This window comes from Castor canadensis, chromosome 15 (assembly GCF_047511655.1).
Source record: "Castor canadensis chromosome 15, mCasCan1.hap1v2, whole genome shotgun sequence".
NCBI lineage: Eukaryota > Metazoa > Chordata > Mammalia > Rodentia > Castoridae > Castor > Castor canadensis.
The window spans coordinates 34,186,986-34,196,312 of NC_133400.1; the positions used below are offsets into that span (position 1 = coordinate 34,186,986).

The 9,327-nt window shown below is 47.0% G+C and overlaps 1 pseudogene; it reads left to right on the forward strand.

Annotated features, from left to right (window-relative positions):
• Window positions 1-1,694: 1,694 nt before the first annotated feature.
• On the forward strand, window positions 1,695-7,979 carry LOC141417218 (cyclin-dependent kinases regulatory subunit 2 pseudogene; annotated as a pseudogene).
• Window positions 7,980-9,327: the final 1,348 nt, after the last annotated feature.

Consider the following 9,327-nt stretch of genomic DNA (forward strand, 5'->3'; position numbering starts at 1 on the left):
TGGGGACAGAAGGCCAAAGGGGAGTCACGGTCTAATGGGTAGAGTTTTAGTTGGGCAAAATGGAAGGATTGTGGGGACAGATGGTGATGATGGTCAAATAGTTTTTGTCATGTATATTCTTTTACAAACCCCCTACGTGTCTGTGTGTCCTTCTGTACACATTGTGGTGCACTCAGGATGCTTACACAGATGATATGGGCGGTGATGGAGGCGGGAGCTCCACCCTCTGCTGTGCATACCCCTGTGTCCTGCAGCCATCTTGCAAGGAGCAAGCATTCCATGCATTTCTAAACGGTGACAGCCACACCTCCTGAGGTGTCAGCATGAGGAGTCACATTCTGGCTGGAAGAAAAGCAGCGCCCAGCCTGGAGCAGAGTCCTCGCTCCGCGAATGTGAAAACCCCGTCCCTCCCTTGGTCCCCCCCAGCACCTCCAAGCTGTCCAGAGCAGCCACTGCAGGGAGAGAGGGAGCGTCCATCTCTGTCCACAACAGCCAAACACTGAGGGGTCTGTCCAGGGGCCACTCGAGCCCTGTGATCTCATCAGGCCATGACCCAACAGCCCCTCAGCCCCTCTGGGTTCTGAGCAGCAGAAGGAAACATGAGTCTTTCCGGGGAGTCACGTTATTGGGGGGCAACAATTGCTGCTTCTCAAAGACCCAGGAAAGCTCTGGAAAGAGCATTTCATCCAGGCTCAGCCCTCTTCCACAATACTCACATACTCAAGCAAACTGACCTCTCACCCTTTGCCTTGACTGTGTGAGTCACCTCCTGGAAGCCCTTAGCAACATCTAGTCCAAGTCTCTCATCTTGCTGCCAGAAGAAAGGCTTTGCTTCTGTAAGTCAGCTGTCCTGCCCCGCAGAAAAAGGAGTTTTACAGATGCTCATCCCCTCAGAACAAGAGCCTCTTCCCCTCCACACCATCCCTGGAGCCCGGAAAACAGCTTCAGTCCAGTGCAGTAGTGGTCAGGGTTCTCCAGAGAAAGAATCAATGGGGGTGAGGAGTGTGCACATGTGTGGATGCACATGCACGCACACACACACACACACACACACACACACACAAGCGTGCACACACACAGCGAGGCACCACAACACATTTCAGTCAATGATGGACCACAGTGTCTCATAAGACATCAATGCATTTCTCAGAACATGGGTGATTAAATAACACATTGCATACTGTGTAGGTAGACGACTGCTAGATAGACGATAATAGATAGAATGGTTCATTGTAAGGAATTAGTCACACAATTACCAAAAGTGACAAATCCCAGTCCACAGTGTAAGCCATCAAGTTAGTGACACAAAAGAGCCAATGGTGCAGACGAAGTCCTTGAGCAGTGAGTCTGTGGGAGAAGCCCTCACCTAGGGGAGAGTCAGTGTTTTTGTTCTACTTAGGCTTTCAACTGACTGGACAAGTGCCACCCACATCAGGGAGGGCAATCTGCTTTACTCAGTCTACCGGTTCAAGCATTAATTTCATCCAGAAACACCTGCACAGATGTGCCCAGAATGATTTTAACCAAATATCTGGGCTCCACGTGGCCCAGTTACACTGGCACATAAAATTAGCCATCACAAGCAGGTAGGGCATAGGCTGCCAGCAGCCCCAGGCAGTGATGTCTATCCAGCTGTAAGTCTCAAATGCAGTGTCCCCACCCAGAGCCTCTGCCTCTGGACCAACAGCCACCCCATGCCGTGGTAAGTGTTCCTTCCCACCACCACTGTTAGCAGAGCCTCCCCAGGTGCCCATGAGGAACCCACACAACCCACCCTGGGCTCCCGCCCACATGGACTGGCCTGTCCTATGTCAGAGTGGGTTTCAGAGGCTGAGCGGATCCCAGCCTTCCCCTGCAGCTAACCACCCCAGGGTGTGAGCTCAGGCTCTAGAACAGGGAGCCAGGGTTCAGAGTCAGCCCTGCCATCACCTGCTTCACAGTCTAGGGAAAGTTCCTTAACTTCTCTGTGTCTCGGTTTCTTATTTAAAAATTGGAAATAATAACAGCATCCACTTCACAGAGCGTTTTGATGGGTTTGCTGGTCTTATCCACACAACCTGACACATAGCAAGACCTGAATAAAAAATGCATTTCATGTATTATTATTATAATATTGAGTAGCCCTACACCAGAATGGGTTAACTGCACAAACACACCATAACAAAACTACCAGTCTTCAATTCCTCTGCTCTTTTTTAATCACACCAAGATTAATACAGATGATTTTCTTGGATCCAAAAAGCCCCAAATCTATAAGACAAAAATAATTTTTATCATGAAAAGCTTTTAGATGGCATAAAAATTTAAACTTTTCTGTGGCATGGGATGAAGTCAATCGATAGAATTGAAGGAATGCTTGCAATGAAGGGAGAAGGTTAACTTTTACAATGTCCCAGCAAGCCATTTTGAATAGAGGGGTTATTCTTGATTTTTAAATTGGAATAAGAACATGGGTAAGCAAATCACAGGAGCGCAAACCCAAAGGGTCAAAGGAAACAGATGAAACAGATTGTTTTTCATCTTTCAGACTGGCAAAAAACCTAGGGTTTGAACTCCGGGCCTGTTTGCTAAACAGATGCTCTGCCCCTTGAGCCATGCCCCCAGCACTTTTTGTTTTCGTGATTTTTTTAAATAGGATCTCCCATTTATGCCTAGGCTGACCTCAGATTGCGATCCTTGTATTTACATTTTCTGAGTAGTTGGGATGACAGGCACGCGACACCAGGCCTGTTTTTATTGGTTGAGATGGGATCTCACAGGCTTTTTCCTCCAGGCTGGCCTGGAACTGCAATCCTAGGACTCTGTGCCTCCTGAGTAACTAGGATTAGAGATGTGAGCCACCATGCCTAACCCCAAGACTGGAAAAGTTTTAACTGTGACATGTGCCGAGAAGCTGTGGAGAAATGAGTACCCTCGCTCCAGTCTAGCTGAGCCAGGAAGTATTTGAACTGACACTCTCTCCCCTAGAGATGTATATTATGAAAATAAAAACACTGGTATTAAAAATACATAGCTGTTTGTCACACAGTTGTTCACTGGGACAACACTGGACTTAACCTAGAGAAGCGTCGAAGGTCAAATGAATATGGCTGTACCCACGACAGGCAGGCGTTAGAAGAGCGTTCACTGCCATGGCCGTGATCAGTTATTGCACCTGTCTAGAAGCAGGCTGACTGGGCAGAGGTGAACTCAATTCCAAAGCCTCCTACTCTGAAATTCTCTGCAGCAGTCCACGAGAAAGGTGGGTCTGGGTGTTGCAATGTGGTCCTTATAATATGGAATGAAAGCGCACGAGTAATTCCTTTAGCAAACCACATCTGTGTTGGAAGAAAATCCTCAACATACGAATGCTGTCTGTGGCTGACAGCACATAGGAGTGGCCTGGAGGGCTGAGCTTGGCCTATGGGCTGGGGCCGTGCTGGAGAGGAGGGGGGTGCTGTCCTGTGTCCGTCCCTGCGGGATTTCTATATTGTATGAGTTTTTGCAGTGCAAGGTATTCATATTTCCCTGTATAACATTTCACAAACCGGTACATAAATGGTGAGTGGGACAAGACTAACAGTCGCTTCTTCTCTCCCAGAGCACTTTTCACCATTTAACAGGCTGAATTAACAAGCTATTGTGTGTCCCAGCTCCACAGGACTAACCTGTGTGCCTAGCACAAAACCAGGTACATATTACTGACATTTGTTGAGTGAATAAATGACCTCTACCTAACCCCAAGTAGAACTGGAACCAGGATGCACACTCACCCATGTCTACTGCAGCCAAACGAGGTCCTACTGAGAAGCCTCCCCCTGCTCTCTTCCTGGACTCCACCTGTGAAAGCCCAGTCCAGCACCCTTCTTTCTGGAAGTGTCCTCTCTGTTCAGTGATTCACTCAGTAAGTGGTCATTGAGCATCTGCTGAGGGCAGGCTCTGAGCTGAGTGTAGTGACACTGAGGGACATAGCAGACCCAGAGCTCAGAGTGCTCATGGTTGTGTGGGGGGCACGGACGAGCGCTCGCCTCCCCATGCACACTGTGCTGGGAAACGCCCTGCACTGGTCCTGCTGGAGTGATTGGGACGGATCCCTGAAGAGGTGCAATTGCCATGTGACCAGGGCACCCTGAGGCATTGCCTGGTAGGAGGCAGCAGTGCCCCCCACAGTGTCCCCAGCGCGCCTGTCCTGGAGCTCTGTACTCACGTATCCATACAGCATCATTCTCCTGAAAATACACAAGCTTCTTTCTCCATCACAAGGCATCCCAAGAAAAAAGACAATCGGGAATGAACAGATGGCAGTGGCAGGCAGCATCAGCAAACAGAAATGGAGTGAGTTAAATGTCCAGCCGGCCATTGCTCTAGAGGGGAACAGGAAAAGCAAGTTGTAAAGCTGTGTCTGTAAAGGACTCAGAAGATAAGAAGGTGGCCCAGTCAAGAGAAAATAAAACTTTAGGTAAAGTTTGAAAGTGCAGAACTTACTTTAGAAACATAATTAAATCACTTAGTAACCAAAGCTCTCACTGAGATATTTCTTCAGTGTGCCTGGAGGGCAGGGGAAGGGTGACATTAAATGTTAGTGTTGTATTCACTTGGGGATCTGAGAGCATCTTGAGATCCATAGGTTCCTGATAGGGTCTGGTGTAAGAGGGGACAGTGGGATGAGCAAAAATGTCCATGACTATTTTAGCCAAAATTGCAAAGAATTGGAAAATATTCAAATGTCCAAAAACTCAAAGTCCCTCTAAACCTTGAGGGGTCTACCCACCCCATGGAATATACCAGACTCTAGAATAAAGATCTTGTGTACTCATTAGAAATGTGTCCTCCTGGTGGCGTTTTAAGTAGAGAAAAAAGCAGAACACAAAACACTGCCTGGCTGAGAGTGCAAACAGGAAGCATGCGCTCACGACGACAGACAGAGCACACACGAGTCTTCAGTTTCAGAAGGAATGCCAATTGCTTTTTTCCCTTTTATTTTTATGGTTGTTTCTATATTATTTGTGAAACTGCAAATACTAAAATCAAATCCAAGCCATTTATGGATGCTTATAACTCAGATTTCTCCAGTGACATTTAAGCAATCACTTACTGAAAGCTGCCTGGCTCAAGAGTCATGGTCAGGGGTGGGAAGAGGGTGGGGGGACAGGAGCAGATCACTGCAACACAGGAGAAACTGAGTACAGGCTTGGGTATAGCTCAGTGCAGGAGAAGTACCTAGTATGCCTGAGGCCCTGAGTTCAATCCCCAGCACCACAGGAAGGAAGGGAGGGAGGGAGGAAAGCGGTGGAAGGGGAGGAGAGAGGAAGGAATTATCATGAATGATAATGGTGACACTGTCCAATATTCATGTAGCACTGTATTAGGCTATAACAATCAGCCCCACAATCATGGTGGCTTAAAACAACCTGGGTTTGCTGGGGGTGATGGCGAATGCCTGTAATCCCAGCACTTGGTAGCTGGAGGCAGGAGGATCTCTCGAGTTCAAGGTCAGTCTTGGTTACACAGCAAGATCCTGTCCAAAAAAAAAGAAAAGAAAAGAAAAACAGCCAAGGTTTATTTCTTGCGAATGCTGCTATTCGTTGCAGGTTGCCTTGGGAGGAAGGGTATGAGGTGACTCTATTAGAGTCACTTAAAATGCCATCAGCTCCAAAGTTGCTGGCCATTGTGGCAGACAGAGGGGAGCTAAGGGGGAGCCCTAGCCCTGCAGGTAAATAATCCAGCCTAGGAAGAGGCTGGATTCCAAACAATAAGTGGTTTCCACAAATAAATTTTGACCAGGCTCAATAGCCACATGTCCCCATCTCAAGGTGTTACTCTATCATGCTTTTGCAAGGCAGGAAACCAGAACTATTTAGTAAATGGCATCAGTAACTACCAGTATTTCAGATACTATCCACATACATTACAGGAATTAGCCTATTTAATTTGGTTACAACCATAAGAGGCAGGAACTATCATTCCCATCATAGTCAAGGAGTTGACTAAGGGTTGAGCATGCCCCATGTTGCGTGCTGTTTCCAGGGCCATGGGGCAAGTGTTAGAGCTGGATTCTGAGCCTGGGCTTTGGCTCCACCTCACAACCATATCACTCTAGTTAATAGAAGCAGAAGAAAAAGTCCACCAGGCCTTGGGACAGGAAGATGCTCTGGAGAGGCTGTGTCTAAGCCAGCGGTCCATTGCCAGGACACAGACTCCACAGTCTTAAAAGATGCTCTCACAGCATGGCATTCATCCAATTTTCCAACCCCAAGTGTAGCCTGAATATAATCCAGAGGAAGCTCAGATAATCCGAATGGTGGACATCCTGCAGGGCAGCTTCCCTGAACAACTTATCAATGTCAGTGGGCTGAAGGACAAACAGGGGGTTACAGCATGAGATGGGGGACTCCACCACCCAGCTGGTGACATGGGCAGTCCTCACCCCTTAAGGATTGGCTTACCCTGTCCAAATTGGCCTGAAAGGGAGTCCAGAGCGTAACTTGTCACATGCCACAGTCTCTTCTCTTCAAACCCTCTTCTTGAACCTCTCAGTTACTGGTTCTGACCTCAGCATCCCCTCCCCCACCACTGTGGCATCACAGCCTCCCTCAGAACCAACCCAGACTCTCTACAGAAAGCAGGGGACTACATGGCAAGCAGGACAAGGGTCAATGACACTCACACTCCGTGTTTCCTTTACTGTGGTCAGATTTCCTAGACAACCAAGCCTGGAGGTGAGACCAGGTCTCCCCTCTTTGCCCCCTTCTCTGCCCATACAATCCTCTGGTGGGATCTGCAATGGAAGAGTGTGAATGTGCAAATGTGTGCCCATTGTCTTGTGCACAAACACCTGCTTGGTCCATATACACTGTGCGTCAACTACCTGTTGGCACGATTGGGTTTACAAGCTACCCCAAATTCAGTGACTCATCTAATGACTATGTATTATTATTTGCAAGTCTGTGGGTCAAACAGAAAGTTCTAGCACAAGCCAGGTCCAGTGGACTCCATGCTGCACCTGCAGTCAGCTGCATTGTGGTCATCCGTGACCGGGGTCAGAACACCATTCATTGCTCCTCTCTGCTCCCTGCAGCCTCTCATCCTCTAGCCAGCTAGACAGGCTTGTTCTCATGGCACAGGCAAGATTCAAGGAGAACTCAGATCTGCTTCATGTCAGTTCCACTGTAATCTATTGGCCAAAGCAACTCACAAGTTCAAGAGGTAGGGAAACAAACAGACTCCAATCCTCGGTGGGAGAAGCTCAAAATTGCATTGCCCTGCAGCAGACGAGGAACAGTGGAGAACCGGGGCATGTGTGTGTGTGTGTGTGTGTGTTTGCATGTATATGCGTGTGTGCGTGTGTGTGAAACCCTGGGTCTGTGGTGGCTGAAGGCATGTGAGAGATAAAGCATCTGCTTTACTATTTAGGAGGTTTCGCCTAGGCAGGAACTGTCCGTGGTGGGCTCTTCTGTTCCCAAACACCTCTAAGAGGCACACCTCTGCCACAGAAAATGAGAAGGTCCAACAGTGACTGGAAGAATTTTTGCAAAAGATATTCTGATATGGACTGTTATCCAAAATATACAAAGGACTCTTAAAACTCAACAACATGAAAACAAAAATGGGCCGGGGTGTGTCAGTCAAGTGACCCCCCCCCCCCCCGCATGGGGAGGACATATGGCTAGCTGTACTTGCTCTTCACACTCTCCTCGGTTTCCACCCATCTGCACATTGGCAGTACGGCCCTCAAGCAAATCTAGTTCTCAGACAAGTACCTCAACTAGCACTACTAGTGCGAGCAGGTCTTTACCCAGAGAACTTTCTAAGCAAGTGCCCAAAGCTCATCTGATTCATCAGAGGAGCAGAGGAAACCTGGTGTCCAACAGAGGCTGGGCTGGACTCCTGGCATCATTCATGAGCCAGAACCATATCGTCTCTATAGATGACCTCTTCAGAAAAAGAACAACAGAAAGGAAGTATATCTGGATAGTCAATTCCATCTTTTTCAAATTTAATGAATGTGTGCTATAAGGTAGTAGTCAAAGGATACTTGAAAAATGTCCAGATCATCCATCCACACCTGTGCACGAGCTGCAATCTTCACAGCAACACAGCCCAGGAAATTGCAGCTGCAAGCTACAGCATTTAAAATTTTGTCTGGTCAGTTTTTCTTGTCATATAAGTGCCTGATTGACTTTACCTGATACTTTGGTTAAATAAAGTTTATATGTTTTATTCATTACCACCATTCACCACCATGCAAGAGGTATGTTTTCTTACAGTTCATTAATGGCTATTGATTTTCAATTTTGTAATTTTAGTCTTGAGGAAATAAGCTTACATGAAAGAAAAACATAATAAAAATTAAAATGGGCCAGGGGCTGGGGGTATAACTCAGTGATAGAGTCCTTGCCTAGCATGCACAAGGTCCTGAGTTCCATTCCCAGCACTGCAAAAATAAATAGATAGATAATAAATAAAAATAGCCAAAGACATTAACAGACACCTCACCAAAGAAGACATGCAGATGGCAGGTGAGTATATGACAAGATGTCACATCCCACTTGGTCAGGGACATTCAAATGAAAACAACAATAAGAAAGACTTCTCATGTGTCAGAACAGCCAAAATTCAGAACACCAATGCCACCAAGTGCTGGCGAGGATGCGGAGCAGGGGAGGACAGTCCTCAGTTTCCTTGGAAAGTAAGCAACTCTATCCTGCAGTCCAGGGGTTGCACTCCTTGGCATTTCCCCAAAGGGGCTGAAAACTCACGTCCACACAGAAACCTGCACATGCATGCTTACATGCATATTTATTCACAACTGTCAAAACTATTGTCCTCTGGTAGGCAAATGTATAAATAAGCTATGATACATCCTTACACTAGAATATTACTCAGCACTAAAAAGAAATGACCCACTAATTCATGAAAAGACGTGGAAGAAACTTTAACATACATTTCTAAGTGAAAGAAGCCAGTCTGAAAAGGCCACAAACTGTATGATTCCCATGAAATGACATTCCGGAAAAGGCAAACTACGGAGACAGTGAAAAGTTCAGTGGTGCTGTGCGCCAGTGACTCACACCTGTATCCTAGCTACTTGGAAGGCTGAGAGCAGGAAGATTACAGTTTGAGGTAGGCCCAGGCAAAAATAGTTTGTAAGACTCCATCTCCAAATGGACATTTTGTAGAGCAAAATGGACTACAGGTGTGGCTCAAGTGGTAGAGTGCCTGCTTTGCAAGTGTAAAGCCCTGAGTTCAAGCCCCAGTCCCACCAAAAAAATAAAATAAAAGGTCAGTGGTTGCCAAGGGGCAGGTCCAAGGGAGGGGTGAATAGGCAAAGTGCAAAGGATTCTCGTA